The following is a 15,465-nucleotide window of genomic DNA, read 5'->3' on the forward strand; positions in this document are numbered from 1 at the left end:
AAGAGTGTTGTGCAGCATAGCAGTTATAGCTGTCATGCTGACCCCTGGGGAAAGATGTTCAGCTTGGGACGACTGACAATAAAAACACACATAAAAAGGAGAAACTAGAAAGTACTGCGCGTGACATCGCTCATATTAGCCTGGATGTCATAAATGTAGTTGCTTTTTCACTAAACTACATCAATAACAAGCTGCTTAAAAACTCCCTCAGGACGCTATAACCAGCCGTATTAAGAACTGATAATGTGTGTGTGTGTGTGTGCTGGTGCTTCATGAATTTAATCATGTTACCTGTGCCCTCTCTGCACCTGAAGGTGAATCTATGAATGAGAGATGAGTTGGGTGCTCGTATAAAATGTGTCCCGGGGTCAGAACCAGTAACCAACAGGCTGATACCTGGGCTTCAGAGCTACACATGCATTATTCTCTGTTGGTTTTCCATCGGAGTAGGTAAACAGAATGCAGGAGAAACAGGAAATCACCTGAGACCATGACACGTTGGGAGGAATGTGGAGAAGGAACTGCAGTGTTGTGTTTGCAGGTGCTCACAAAAAACCCAGCAAAATGTCAACATAAACAACAGGTTGGTTGCTTTCCAAGTCAAATTTAAGTTCAGATTTGAGTTTGGTATTATCTACGCCTTGGCTAATAAAAAACTCAACTGAAACGCGTGGAGCTTCATGGTTGTTTGCACTTATTGTTAGTGGTAGTGTTAGTATTAGAAAACATATTACAGCAGACTGGGCTCTGGTGTCAGACAGAGGGTGAATACTAATGCTTTCAGTAGTGGGTATAATGGAGAATAACCTTCCCAGGTTGAGTTTGTATTTGTCTTATTTCAACATTGTTATTTAGAACAAAATACATATTTTAAGAAGTGGGAGCTAAGCCATCCTGTTTCCTATAAAGTAAAGCTTTAATGTCATAAAAAAAAGACCATATTTAAGCAGAAATGTGCTCATGATGACTTAATAAGCAGCATTAATAGTGCATTATCTTCTTAAAGTCACAGCTGCTGAAGGGGGGTACTTTTGACCCTTGATTGATTAATTAAATGAATTTATGTCTCATCAGCAAGATACGCAGTACACACTGGCAAGTTCTTATCAATGACCAACACACTGTTTACACCCTTTATAACACATATTGAGTAAATGACTTTGAGGCGTTTCTGTTGAAGTTAATGCTGCTTTTAAGGAGGCAAAACGCAGCCTGAGAGTAAACGGCTGAGACCGGATGAAGATAACTTCAGAGATAAAGCATTTGGCACACTGCATGGATGCCGAAAGGACTTTCCCTCTCCCTGTTTACCTTATCTTAACACATCCCTTTTGGTTAGCAATTGTTCCAGACAGTCCTGCAGCATGCTGAGGCTGCAGGAAACAGTCAGCCTTTCACAGGAGCGCCGCACAGTTTAATGAATATTTAATGTGCTTTATGATGAAACCAATACAAGCGTTAGATGAGGAATAGTGCTGGCGATAAACAACATAAGGTATTGTAGCTGGGCGTAGTGACACACTTCCAGGAGATGCAATGTTTTCAAATTAGGACGACATGACTTCCTGTGCAGCTGTAGAAACAGGTCTGTCGACTGAAAGGGACACAAACCTGGGGACCAAGATGCATTATTGAACCTTTAAAACAAGCATTTCTGATGACTTACTGGTCCAAATTCACAGTACATCAATAAGGAGTAATCACGAGTTCTTCAAAGTGTGATTTTCATATTTGCTACTTGACGTATTTACAAAAAAAATCACATTTTCTAATATTTTATCAACACATTTGACACTAAAATGTCTCTGTTTATTTATCTGTTTTATTTAGAAATGTATTCCCTCTCTGTGTCTTGTCTAGCTTCACTTCCTTTAGTTCCCCACTGATTGTCTGATAGGTTCCACCTGTTGTGTTTCGGCCTTCCCCCTGCAGCTGTGTCTCGTCTTGTGATTGGTCTTGTGTGTTTATAGTCTTCTCTTCCGTTGGGCTTCTTGTTGGGTCGTAGTTTTCCCATGCATGTTCCTGCTGGTTCTCCCTGGGTTCCTGTGCCTCGTGTTCCTGGTTTGTGCATGTTCAGTTTTTCCTTGTTTTCTTGGTTCTCTGCTTTTTGTTCATCTACCTGACCTCTTGTTTTGTGCTGTGTTTGGCTCCTGCCTTCCTAGTAAACCTGACACCTGCTTTAAACGGGGAATCTACAGCCGCAGTTTCTCCAGCTTTAGCTCAAAATTCATATAATAATAAGCTTATTCTGAATGTTCTTTAAGTTAACATTGTGCATGTTCCTAAATACATCAGTTTTGATTCTAATTGGTATTTTTGTGGCACGTTTCAGTGGGGGGCCCTTCCTTCAGTTTGGCCTGAGGGCGAAAATACTCCCATAAATTGATCACCTTAACGTATCCCTTAAATAAATGATGCTATCGACAAACAACACAGAAGTTAAACGACATTCAAGGCATTGTTTTGCGGCATTACTAAGATTTGAACCATCAGTATTAAGATGAATCTAGATATGTTTCTGTGCACATAATGAAACTTTAGCTCCTTTTGATTTTCGCCCTCGGCAGTGGTTTCCATTAGCTGCACAGCTCATTACATATGGTGCCTCTAGAGCCTTATTTCATATTACATGCAGTACTGTATGACGATGTGCATCATGAGTGATTGATGGAGTATAAAACTCTCCTTGTGTCGCTTCAGCTGCAGATTGCTTTTCCTTTAATTAGATTATTGCAGACTTCTGAAGCGTGCATCGGTCACAGCGCTCCTGCTCTCACACAGGATTCACTGTACACACTGCCTGCTTCATACACGCACTTTATATACTACACAGTGCACACTTTGCTTGTTTGTTTTTTAAAGCACTAGCTAATAAATACTTATAGATGTGTTTGGATAAATGCATTGAGGCGAGTGAGTCCGTTCCTAACCCGCAGTTCAACCTGTGTACGCTTCACATGCTCTTTTATAATCTGAAGCCCTATATTTCAGCCTTTGTTTGAAAGGCTGGAATATAGGGCTTCAGATTATATTCCTGAAGCTTAGCAGATTTATTTGTTGATGCATATGGAACTTCTAACACAGTTGAAACTACAGTAAAAAACTCTCAGGTAGAACTATGAAAAAAATGCAGGTACTCTTTTTTTATTTGGGATACTGCACATACGAGATCAAAGGGTCTGTGTTTGGTGCACTTTATTTTTTTCTCTGGATCATTCGTTTCTGTGTGGCTGAAATGTAACCACGTAATATGCGAGGTTATGCAGACGATACTGTTGTATATCACTAAGGCTCTCCTCTCTTCGGTGCACTTCGTAAACAAAAGTGTGTCTTTGATTAAGTAGTACTTATTAATTGCTGATTTAGCCACTCTTGCAGCATCGATATAGAAAAGTCAATGCTGCTGTTTATTTATTTTTCAGTTTTATTTTGAAATGTTTGAGACTGTGTGTGTCTTGTGTAGTTTTAGTTCCTGTCTTTAGTTTCCCTGTGATTGTCTGAATGGTTTCACCTGCTTCCCTTGTGTACCTGTTTGCCCCCTTCAGCTGTGGCTTATGATCAGTCTGGTCTTCCCTTGTGCTCCTTGCTGGGTCGTTGTTGTTTTCCCCTTACCTCTTGTTACTGCTTTGTTCTTGTTCTCCGGTTTGTGCATGTTCACTTTTTCCTTATTTTCTTGCCTATCGGCTTTTTGGTGGATTAAAGCTCGCTTTTTGTTCAACGTCTTGACCACTTGGTCCTGCGCTCCTACCAAACCCTGACAGCTGCATTATCTGCTCGTCCGCCACTTTGGTCCAGACTGAAGTATCTTTGAAATAGTACCACTTAATTCAGCATGTACGTTCGACTGACTATAAACCTCTAACTTCTACTCTTGCAGGTTATTCAAATGGAAATGAATCCCACTGGTGATCCCCTAACTCCCTTCCAGTGCCAACATAAGTGAGGCATGCTTTCATTAAAAGATCTCTATAAAATGTGGATGGCAATATGATATGAATATTCATCTCCTTATGCTGCTAGCATTGCTGTGACCTGGGAGTTTTGTGAACTCAAAAATGGCTTTCAACATTCGCTTATTTACTACTTTCTTTACTACTCAATTGTTTGCATAAAGGAGTTTACATGTCTAAGACTAAGTTTGTTTTCTGCAATGTTGGGATGAATTTCCGACCCTGAGTTCAGACTCTTAATGAAATGTCAGGGGGTAGAAATCACACCGTTAGTTAAGTTAAATAGTAAAGAAGGAGTGATTTTGGGCCCAGCCTCGGTCTGTTATCTTGAAACCAGCAGGACTTTGGCTGCTGCCCTCCAGCACTCCTTGATTACAGTGATCTGTATTGCCTCTGTCGATGCATCAGTGCAGCTCCACATCTTTCTCCCTGCAAAGACTGAACCATTTCATTATGGGCTTTCCAGAAATGTGTGTTTTTTTAAAGTTTTGCTATTTCTCTGTAAAGTTCTTCCACAAAGTTTATCTTGCAATCTCAAACCGCAGGACATATACTCGATCAAACTGCGGAGGGGAGCCTTCGTGTTTGGATTAGGTTGGCAATTATGGTATCATTTATTATGAATATATTCCCCCAACAATCAATAATGTCCGAACCTGCCTGAGGGTCCACAATGATCCCCATCTTATTACAGTTATTTTGCAGGTATGACAGAAGGGGAAGTGGAGCAGAACAAGATGCTTTTTAAACACTCCAGCAGGCTTACGTTCTACATCTGGAGCCTGAAGGATAAAATGCAGCATAAAGTTTGAGGAAGCTGCACCAGATGTTTGCTTTATGTACAATATTATCTCCGAGCCACGTTGCTGTTAAATGCTCAGGGAAACTTTCATTAGGAAACGTTGATCTTCAGTCTCCTGCAACTTCATTTTAAAGAAAATTGGCCCTCACTGTTTCACTGAAGATGAAACCAACTCTTCGAGAGTTTTAATCTTAAAGTCCCCCTGGAAAATGTTAAAGTGATAGGAAACAATCTCTCTGTTGGTCAGAAAGGGTTTAATGAGTCCAGAAATATGAAGATGGGGTCAGATGTCTGGTCAGAGGGCAGAGACAGCTTACGGAGAGTAAATAGGGGATGGATGTCCGGTGGGTCTGCCGGGGGACGAGTGGCAGGCAGCAGGCTGACACTGAGACTGAGATTTCTGATCCTTTCTTTTACTCTCCTTTTTTCTGGAGAGGAAGTAAAGGAACCAGAACTCTGGATCTATTTGTTGTTGGAGGTGCAATATATGACTCAGCAGCTTTAAGACATAAAGACACTTTTATTTTAATGCAGGATTTACACCTGAAAGTGGGCGGGGCTTAGTTTAGACCGGAAGTGATGTTAGCACCTCATGCTGTATTTATCTATGAAAACCCCTGGTGTGCATGGTTCCTTCTTTAATAACATTTTTGTTCTCTTTGCTTCTGTCCTTGTTTAATTTAGTGGGAAATTGACACCACCATCACCATCAACCAGGGTTTCCTCCATCATCAGAAGCTGTGCACAACAGCAAACCCTCCCAGATCTTCAGGTATTTGCTTCACATCTTCACCACCTGGCTTTGTCTCCATCTGGGGAATATTCCTTCACTACTTACTGCATGGGCATCAACTAAAACCAAACTGGGAAGAGGCAAAGTGCAGCTGCTGCAGGGAATTGCCATTATGTGCAGCCAGGATGCTTTTCATGTGTTTCAAGAGGAGATAATTTGCTGTGATGTTGGTTAAACGGTCAGGCGTTAATTACTGGTTAGTTGCCGCACTGTGTTGCAAAAAGTTTAAGCATCCCCGACTTTAATCCGGTAGCACTTACCTGCAGAGTCAATGCACCTGCAGTCCTTTACATAGACTCCTAATCTACCTCAACCTTATTGTGCAGACGACATCTTCCTCCCTGTGCCGGAGCGATCCTCAGCAGCTTCAGACTGAGGGAGATTTCCCAACCAAGCCGAGCTGCCAGCAGACATCCCCCTCTCCAGAAACCACCCGTTAGACAAAGGTTAGTCGATGTTTTCTGACATTATTGGGTGTCATGTGTTATTACAGTTGCTGCACCCTGAGCTTCTCTGACATATCTGCCCTTTATCGAAAAGGATGACAGCAGTGTTGGCATCTTGGCGTTTTTAATCATGAAGATGTTGTAGTATTTCATCTGTTCTTATCGAGAGCTTCTTAAGAGCAGAGACACTTACAGCTGCTGTTTTGGTTTGGTGTCAATGCTCTTATAAGCGCTGTCCCTTAGCATCATGCTGTTTTTAAAATGACAAGGATCTTTCCCACCATGCACCACCAGCCAAGGAACTAGCAGACGATGTGAGCAACTATCTGGTGAACACCTTGGAGCATTTAGAAGTAAATGAAGTGTGGACGGTCAGAGGCTCTCAGTGTCTGACGGACAGACTGTGCAAAGCTTCATCAGTGCTTTCGTAACAGAAATGTTGGTTTTAAAAGCTTCAGTGTAAATGAATCAACCCAATAATAAGTGGACGGATGTTTATATGGATGTTCTGACTGGTAGCAGGAGTGAGTCTGCACATTTGCCATGCTGTGTTGGCACTGTGATCGTCTTTCTTGGACTTGAATTGAACAAATGTGTGTTATTGAATTGCAATTCTGTTTCCACTTACCTGGAAGCAAAGTGGATGATTTCACACCGGGTACGATTTGATTTGTACCTTGCAAGAGTAGGATTGCTCTATTCACTCCACCACCGTTCAGCTTTACATTAGCAACAGGCAGTAGTTATTATACGGTATTATAGATAAAAGCAACACATGAACGCCGGTACTAACTTCCGATTATGCTTGTTTGAGATATTATAGAGGACCTTCCTTCAGCTACTTTATCATTCATTCATTCCTTCTGTGTCTCACGTTAAATAGCAGTCCGTTTATCGTCTTTACAGTTCGTTTGAATGTTCTTATAATGGCATGAAACTCTGCTTGATAGCTCTTCTTCCAGCTCCATTGTTTCCAATTTCGCTGTGAGCCTTTTGGAAGGTTTTTCTACGATCATACCTGTATGTGCAAAAGCCCATTTTCACCACCACAAAAACTAACCTCTCCTGCGGTGGTGTAATCCCTGGTCCAGATTGTCTTAGTGTCTGGGTTGCTGAAGGTCACAAAAACTGGCGGAGGGTCAAACTCCATGTCCGAGACCTCTGCTCGGGTTATCCTGCAGCTCTCAAAAAGCCTCGTTCAGTTCCAGCCTGCAGGACACGCTTCAGTGAATCCATCTGACGGCCGAGTCAGCGTCACGTACTGCCAAGCAGTTTCAAAAAGGCCGAGGCGAGGGAGGGCGTGTGTTGTTGTTTGCAGGGATCCTCTGATGTGGTATTTTCTCAGTGTTTGGCCCGTTGAAGCTGCTCAGAGAGCAAAATGGCTGAGTGATGCCGAGCCCCGGGATTTACTCGACTAGCTGTGTACTATTTGAAGCTTTGCCGGGTTTGTGAGATCGAAAAAGATTATTTCAGTTCGGCACAAAAGAGGAAAACAGGAGAGCAGAGATTTGTTGTGGGGGGAGGGGGGAGGGGGGAGGGTTGTTGTTCAGAATAAACAGTAGAGGGTCGGTGATGCTGCAGACATTGTGTAAGATGCTGTTTACTGATGTATCTTGTTGCTCTTGGGGGATTCCCTTGCCTGTAGTTTGTTATATAGGTTTCTGTGCATGTAAATGGTCTGCAAAGGCTGAATTCCAACAGTTCCCCTTCAGAGTGAATTTCTTTATTTGTTGTGCAAAACCTCAGAGAAGTTGACCTTGTCCAGTGAAAATTGCTTATTGTTGTGCTTTGAAATACCAGAGAATACTCCAATGAACTTCATTTATTCAAAAGGAAACAGTGATTAAAGACCTTCACACCGGGGCAAAACACGTCTCGTTAGTTTGCAGCGTTATGATATCGGACTTTATGAATGAGGAGAAAACTAACAGGAAGGCAGCTTTACGTTCATCACTGTCCCCATGGTGGATTACACTTCTCTTCTCTGTAATAAACAAAGACATAGACAGAGCAGTCTGAGTTGTCACTTTGTTTGGCTCGGGGCGATCACAAGGACATGATTTGTGGTAAACAATCTGTGTTTTGAAACCTCTCTTTGAATCCTAAATACTCTTCCAGGTTGTTGTTCCTTCACTTCCGCCGACAAAAACTCCAAACTACTCCATCAGAACTGAGCTCAGCACCTCAACAGCATTTTAAATGTCAGACCTTTTACTTAAACAGGCAATCAAAGTAAGCAGTTATGCACATTAGCTACATGCTGTTCCTTTAGTGTTTACTTTGTGTCTGTCCTTCTTCTGCTGTTCCCTTTAGTGTTTACTTCCTGTCTGTCCTCTTCTGCTTTTCCCTTTAGTGTTTACTTCTGTCTGTCTTCTTCTGCTGTTCCCTTTAGTGTTTACTTCCTGTCTTTCTTCTTCTGCTGTTCCCTTTAGTGTTTACTTCCTGTATGTCTTCTTCTGCTGTTCCCTTTAGTGTTTACTTCCTGCCCTGTTTCTTCTGTTTTCCCTTTTAGGGGGGTTTATTCTGTCTTTCGGTTCCTTTAGTTTTTTTTTCCGTTTTCCGTGTCCCTTTGGTTTTTTCCGTTGTTTTTTTGGGGGGAGGTTTTTTTCTGCGCCCTGCGGGTTCCTTTGTTTTCCTTCCCTTAGCTTTCCGTTTTACAGGTTTTCCACGGACTTTATGGGATTGTGCCCCCGTCCCCATAGCAGAAAACAAATGCATATTTCCCAGCCACAGTTTTTTTTTCAATTGGATCCCTCCCTTCTGCATTGTCGTGCATACATTTAAACAGTTAGTTAAAAGGGGCCTCCTTTTTAAAAACTGTGAATCTCACAAAATCTCCCAAAAAGACAAAACCCATTAAAAAAACTTTCTCAATTTCTAAAATCTAATATTTTCCCCCCTTTTCCCCCAATTTTCAAATTAAGGCATTTTTTGGGTGTTATTGCCCCGGCCCTAACAAAAAAGTTTTTATTCCTATTCATGGGGTGGTCGTCTTTATTGCCGGCCAATCGGGGAAATTTCCTACCAATCAGATTAGGAGGGAAAAACTGAGTTTATAATGCATCTGTAATTATAAGTCTCGGGGCTTCCTCCCCAACCTAATGCAGTGTGATCACATATCTCCCCCTTTTTTTTTGTTGTAATAATATAGTCTATGTGTCAAAGAGAGGAATTCCTTAAAAAATGTAAAACAGGGGTTAAACCTTTTTAAAAGTCCCCTCCTGCGATGTTTAGGTGTATATCAGTATGTAGATTTCTATTTTAAAGGTTCCCCCCTGCTGGTTCAGGTTTATCAGTATGTGAGTCTCTACTTTAAAGAGTCCTCTCCCGTGTTTCGGTGTTATCATATGTGAGTCTCTACTTTAAAGAGCCCCCTGCTGGTTTTAGGTGGGGATCATTGAGGTCTCTCTTTAAAAAGTCCCTCCCGCGAGTTCAGGGGTTATCATTGTAGGTCTCTCTTTAAAGAGTCCCTTTCCTGCTGGTTAGGGTATATCATATTAAAGGGCTCTACTTTAAAAAAGTCCTTCCGCTGATGTTTAGGGTTTTAACAGTATTAGGTCTCACTTTAAAGGTCCCCCCCCTGTGATGTTCGGGGTATATCTATGTAGGTCTTACTTTTAAAAGGGCCTCCTGCTGATGTTCAGGGGTATATCAGTTGTAGTGCTCATTTAAAGAGCCTTCCTGCTGAGTTCAGGTGTATATTGTTGTAGTGTTTCCTTTAAAAAAGTCCCCTTTCCCGGTGTTCGGGTTATATCAGTATGTAGGTCCTACTTTAAAGGTCCTCTCCCCGCTGTGTTTAGGGTATATCATTGTAGGTCTTATTTAAAAAGTCCTCTCCTGCTGATGTTCGGTTTATCAGTTGTGGTCTCTACTTTTAAAAAGTCCTCCCTGGATGTTTAGGGTTTTTATCAGTATGTAGGTCTCTACTTTAAAGGTCCTCCTGCGATGTTCAGTTTTCAGTTGTAGAGTCTTCTTTAAAGGTTTTCCTGCTGAGTCAGGTGTAATCGTATGTAGGGGCTCTTTCTTTAAGAGTCCCCTCCTGCTGATGTTCGGTGTATTCGTATGTAGAGTCTCTCTTTTAAAAGGTCCCCCGTGTGTTCAGGTGTATATCGTATGTAGGTCTCTACTTTAAAGAGTCCTCTCGCTGGTTAGGTGTTTCAGTATGAGGGTCTCTCTTTAAAAATCCTTCCTGCGATGTAGGTTTTCGTTGTAGAGTCTTACTTAAAGAGCCCCCCTGCTGATGTTCAGGTGTATATCAGTATGTTGGTCCTACTTTAAAGGTCCCCTCCGGTGGGTTAGGTGTATATAGTATGTTGTGTCTCTACTTTAAAAATTTCCCCTTGCGATGTTAGGTGTAATCAGAGTAGGTCTCTCTTAAAGGTCCCCCCTGTGTGGGTTTGGTTTATCAGTTGTAGGTCTTACTTAAAAGTCCTCTCCCGTGAGTTAGGTGTATATCTAGTAGGGGCCCTACTTTTAAAAGGGGGTCCTCTCCTCTGATGGTTTTAGGTGTAAAATAGTATTGAGCCCACTTTAAAGAGTCCCTTCCCCATTTAGGTGTTATTAGTATGATGCTCCTTTAAAGTTCTTTCGTGTTCGTGTAATCAGATGTTATGTTTAAAATTTTTAAAAAGGGGCCTTTCCCGTGGTTCAGGTGATATTAGATTTAGTTTTTTTTTAAAGAGCCTTTTGTGTTCATGATTAATTTGTGTCCTCTTTAAAGGGTCCCCTTTCCCCTTATGTTCAGGTGTATATCAGTATGTAGAGTCTCTACTTTAAAGAGTCCTCTCCTGCTGATGTTCAGGTGTATATCAGTATGTAGTGTCTCTACTTTAAAGAGTCCTCTCCTGCTGCTGATGTTGATGTTGTACTTAAGTAAAAGCATTAAAGTATTGACACCAAAATGTACTTAAAACGTTTGGCCTTCTTGAGTCTCTGAAATAAGTTTCCCTCTTGAGTTGAAGTACTTTCTTTCAGTGTGTAAACTTTGTTAGTTTGCATCTGATGCAAACCCAATGCAACTATGCCTGTGAACTTCCCCTATAAAGAAATGACTCACCGTCACAAACTGCACTGCGTCCGCTTTAATCGACTTCTCTTTAACGAATGGGATTAAACACGGCTTTGTTTGCAAATCGAAGAAATGATAAATGACTCCAGTTGGATAAATATCTTCACAGTGTTTGACTTTGATCAAACACTGTGAAGATATTAAGACAGATATTGCAATTACAGATTTAAATGTCAAAATTTCAGATTCAGGGTGTAATTATTTATGATGACTGACCTGTTTTATTGCTTTAGTGGCATAGATTGAAATTAAAAGTGTTCAAAAACTGTCTTTTTGACGGTCTGTGCTTCCGTTAATCACTGTTTTGCTGTTTCCTTTGTACTCATTTATTAATCTGATTTGTACTTGTCATTTAGGGTTTGCTAGCAGCAGTTAAATATCTGGTAGCTCTGTGTATGTCTGGTTTTATTACAGCTGATTTAAATGTTAGCATTAAGTCTCTCGATGCAAACTTTGACGTATATTTCAATTCAGTTTGTGCTTATTAAACAGTGTCCTCATAAAAATGCATCACACCCCAAACATGTTGACTCGCGCTGATTCAGAGCGGCTTGAATGTAAAATGCAAACAGAGCTCAGTTCTAATGAAGATCTTTGGATCATTCGTAAATTGAAATGAAACCATTTGTCATTTATTGTGGAGGACTTATTGTGCTCGGAGGACATTTCAAAAGCCTTATTTATCATGTTGTATCTCAGGACAGCCAATAATAAAGCTGGTGACCTAAGCATTAAAGAAGGAAGAACGACTATGAACAGAACGCAGAGATTATTTAGCCGGAAAGATTTCTGAGGGCTTTCAGACGCTTTTCACCTGCTCTACACTCAGAAGCTCAGTTATCAATACAAAACAGGTGTTTTATTCTCAGTAATGCAGTGTTTGCAATGTTCACCTCCGTAAGTCTCCTCCACTGAGACCTCTGAACTATAAACAGCACCAGCAGAGAAAGCTTTTGAAACGATGCGCCCCCGAATCTCGGAGGCAGCAACAGTAAATCTGGACCTTTACTCCACGTGTTTATTGGATGTTTGGGCTGCTGGTGACCATGTTCTACTTTCTGCTTTGTGATGATTGTTGCTGAAGGCTTTGGGGGGAAATCAGAGGGAAATATGGCACAACAAACCCCAGAGAGAAACTGTGTCTGAAATCACTTGGAAAAATACTGCAGCACTTTAACTGCTGAATCCTGATCCTGAAGATCAGCAGGAGAGGACTCTTTAAAGTAGAGACTCTACATACTGATATACACCTGAACATCAGCAGGAGAGGACTCTTTAAAGTAGAGACACTACATACTGATATACACCTGAACATCAGCAGAGAGGACTCTTTAAAGTAGAGACTCTACATACTGATATACACCTGAACATCAGCAGGAGAGGACTCTTTAAAGTAGAGACTCTACATACTGATATACACCTGAACATCAGCAGGAGAGGACTCTTTAAAGTAGAGACTCTACATACTGATATACACCTGAACATCAGCAGGAGAGGACTCTTTAAAGTAGAGACTCTACATACTGATATACACCTGAACATCAGCAGGAGAGGACTCTTTAAAGTAGAGACTCTACATACTGATATACACCTGAACATCAGCAGGAGAGGACTCTTTAAAGTAGAGACTCTACATACTGATATACACCTGAACATCAGCAGGAGAGGACTCTTTAAAGTAGAGACTCTACATACTGATATACACCTGAACATCAGCAGGAGAGGACTCTTTAAAGTAGAGATGCTACATACTGATATACACCTGAACATCAGCAGGAGAGGACTCTTTAAAGTAGAGACTCTACATACTGATATACACCTGAACATCAGCAGGAGAGGACTCTTTAAAGTAGAGACGCTACATACTGATATACACCTGAACATCAGCAGGAGAGGACTCTTTAAAGTAGAGACACTACATACTGATATACACCTGAACATCAGCAGGAGAGGACTCTTTAAAGTAGAGACTCTACATACTGATATACACCTGAACATCAGCAGGAGAGGACTCTTTAAAGTAGAGACTCTACAAACTGATATACACCTGAACATCAGCAGGAGAGGACTCTTTAAAGTAGAGACTCTACATACTGATATACACCTGAACTTCAGCAGGAGAGGACTCTTTAAAGTAGAGACACTACATACTGATATACACCTGAACATCAGCAGGAGAGGACTCTTTAAAGTAGAGACACTACATACTGATATACACCTGAACATCAGCAGGAGAGGACTCTTTAAAGTAAAAGTTCAGAGTTTTTTGTCCCAAATTGCTCCCCATTATCTTCTGAGATTTGTTTCTCTTTGGACAAAGTGACTATTTTATCGACCGAAACAAACACTTGAAATGTGAGTGTCTCTGCTGTAGAGTAAAGTGTGCTCTCATCATTCAGGAATAAATAGAGCAGTATTTGAGAATAAAAGCAGGAGTTGGGGAAAAGAGAACAAAGGCTGTGGAGAACAGACGGTAGAAAGGCTGCCTTCAACAACAGAGTGAAACAAAGAGACGGGAGAAAGTCTGCAGCAAAATAGAAAGGAGAAAAAATAGGAGTATATGGAATAAATGGCCTTACACCTTTTCCTCAGAAATGCTGAGAGAAGAAAGTAATTTAAAGAAAGGGAGATTTATGGTGGCACGTAAAAACATCTTCAGGTGTATTCTCAGTATTAAGAATCAATCCTGAGGACAGACAGTGTGAGCGCTCATCCACACCAAGTCCTCCCAGCCTGTCTTCTTTCTGGGGACTTATTATACTTTAATGGAAAAGTTACATAACGTTTCAGGAACTAGAACTGACCGGAAAAAGAGATTGAACTTTTACACTTTGGATCTAAAAGTTGTTGTTTTTTTAAGGCCCAATAATGGACAGTCGGAGTATAGGGCAGTTGGAAATATCCTATTAGGGCCTTATCCTGATTGTGGTTTAACGTACAAGTCTGAAATTTGGTCGGTATATGACACATGGTGAGATGCTGTAGTTCCTTTATAGCCCAACATTAGCCTCCTTTAGCTTAGCGGTGGAGACGTAAAGTCATGTGACCGTGCTGTAGTTCCTCTATAGCCCAACGTTAGCCTCCTTTAGCTTAGCGGTGGAGACGTGAAGTCATGTGACCGTGCTGTAGTTCCTTTATAGCCCAACGTTAGCCTCCTTTAGCTTAGCGGTGGAGACGTGAAGTCATGTGACCGTGCTGTAGTTCCTTTATAGCCCAACGTTAGCCTCCTTTAGCTTAGCGGTGGAGACGTGAAGTCATGTGACCGTGCTGGAGTTCCTTTATAGCCCAACATTAGCCGCCTTTAGCTTAGCGGTGGAGATGTGAAGTCATGTGACCGTGCTGTAATTCCTTTATAGCCCAATGTTAGCCGCCTTTAGCTTAGCAGTGGTGACGTGAAGTCGTGACCGTGCTGTAATTCCTTTATAGCCCAATGTTAGCCGCCTTTAGCTTATCAGTGGAGACGTGAAGTCATGTGACCGTGCTGTAGTTCCTTTAAAGCCCAACGTTAGCCGCCTTTAGCTTAGCGGTGGTGACGTGAAGTCATGTGACCGTGCTGTAGTTCCTTTATAGCCCAATGTTAGCCGCCTTTAGCTTAGCGGTGGAGACGTGAACTCATGTGACCGTGCTGTAGTTCCCCAATGGAGAAATCCCACTGGCTCTTTGTTGAGGGAACCAGAGATATGCTAACTTCCAGGAGAAAATACTTCATATCTGCCATCGCTAGAGGCTGCACACTGGGGTTAAATGCAGACAATACATGTCCCTGTGTTGTACATGTACATTGGTTAAGTTAAATTCCTTCATTTCAGAACTGAGAAGCATCATAAAAGAGGTCGACTTGATTGAACGGTCTACTATACTGTGAAGAAAATATTCAAGTCAATACCAACGCAATTCCCAGTAAACACAATGGAGCATGTGAAGATTTTCCGCCTCCATGCTGTCTCTGCTATCAAATCATAACCCTCCTCCTCCTCCTCCTCCTCCTCCTCCTCCTCCTCCTCCCCCTCCTCCTCCTGCTCCTCCTCCTCCCCCTCCCCCTCCTCCTCCTCCTCCTCCATCAACCCGTTATTCTTTCTGCTCAGCTCCAGCAAACATGCCTGCTGCAGCATGTTCAAATCGATCCCTGCAGACCCTCTAACTCCACAGATTGTCCTGCAGAAAAACACAAATCCTGCTTTATTGACTTCTCTAAATCATCCAGATCCACAACTCAATACTTCAGAGGCGTTGACCGCGTTTATGCAGACCCAAATCTACACCATCATAGTTTGATCATACTTCAATTACCTTTATGGCCACCATCTCATCGATAAATCCACTTCTTAAGAGGGTTGCAAATGTGTTGCTAGATTGCCCTATACCTGTCAAAGGATGCAAAGTGTAAACTGAGTGTGACCTTTAAC

At 41.7% G+C, this 15,465-nt stretch overlaps 1 long non-coding RNA gene across 3 annotated transcripts in view; it reads left to right on the forward strand.

Annotated features, from left to right (window-relative positions):
* Positions 1-1,969: 1,969 nt before the first annotated feature.
* The window catches only part of LOC134875098 (uncharacterized), a 28,875-nt gene continuing 15,379 nt past the window's right edge, over positions 1,970-15,465 (forward strand). For 2 of the 3 annotated variants that reach the window (XR_010167163.1, XR_010167164.1), the window contains exons 1-4: positions 1,970-2,061; positions 3,878-3,939; positions 5,437-5,524; positions 5,872-5,991. This is a non-coding gene — a long non-coding RNA (uncharacterized LOC134875098). Of the gene's footprint in view, positions 2,062-3,877; positions 3,940-5,436; positions 5,742-5,871; positions 5,992-15,465 lie in introns of all 3 variants that reach the window. The other variant, XR_010167165.1, reaches the window with a different exon arrangement.

This window comes from Eleginops maclovinus, chromosome 13, assembly GCF_036324505.1.
Source record: "Eleginops maclovinus isolate JMC-PN-2008 ecotype Puerto Natales chromosome 13, JC_Emac_rtc_rv5, whole genome shotgun sequence".
Lineage (NCBI taxonomy): Eukaryota > Metazoa > Chordata > Actinopteri > Perciformes > Eleginopidae > Eleginops > Eleginops maclovinus.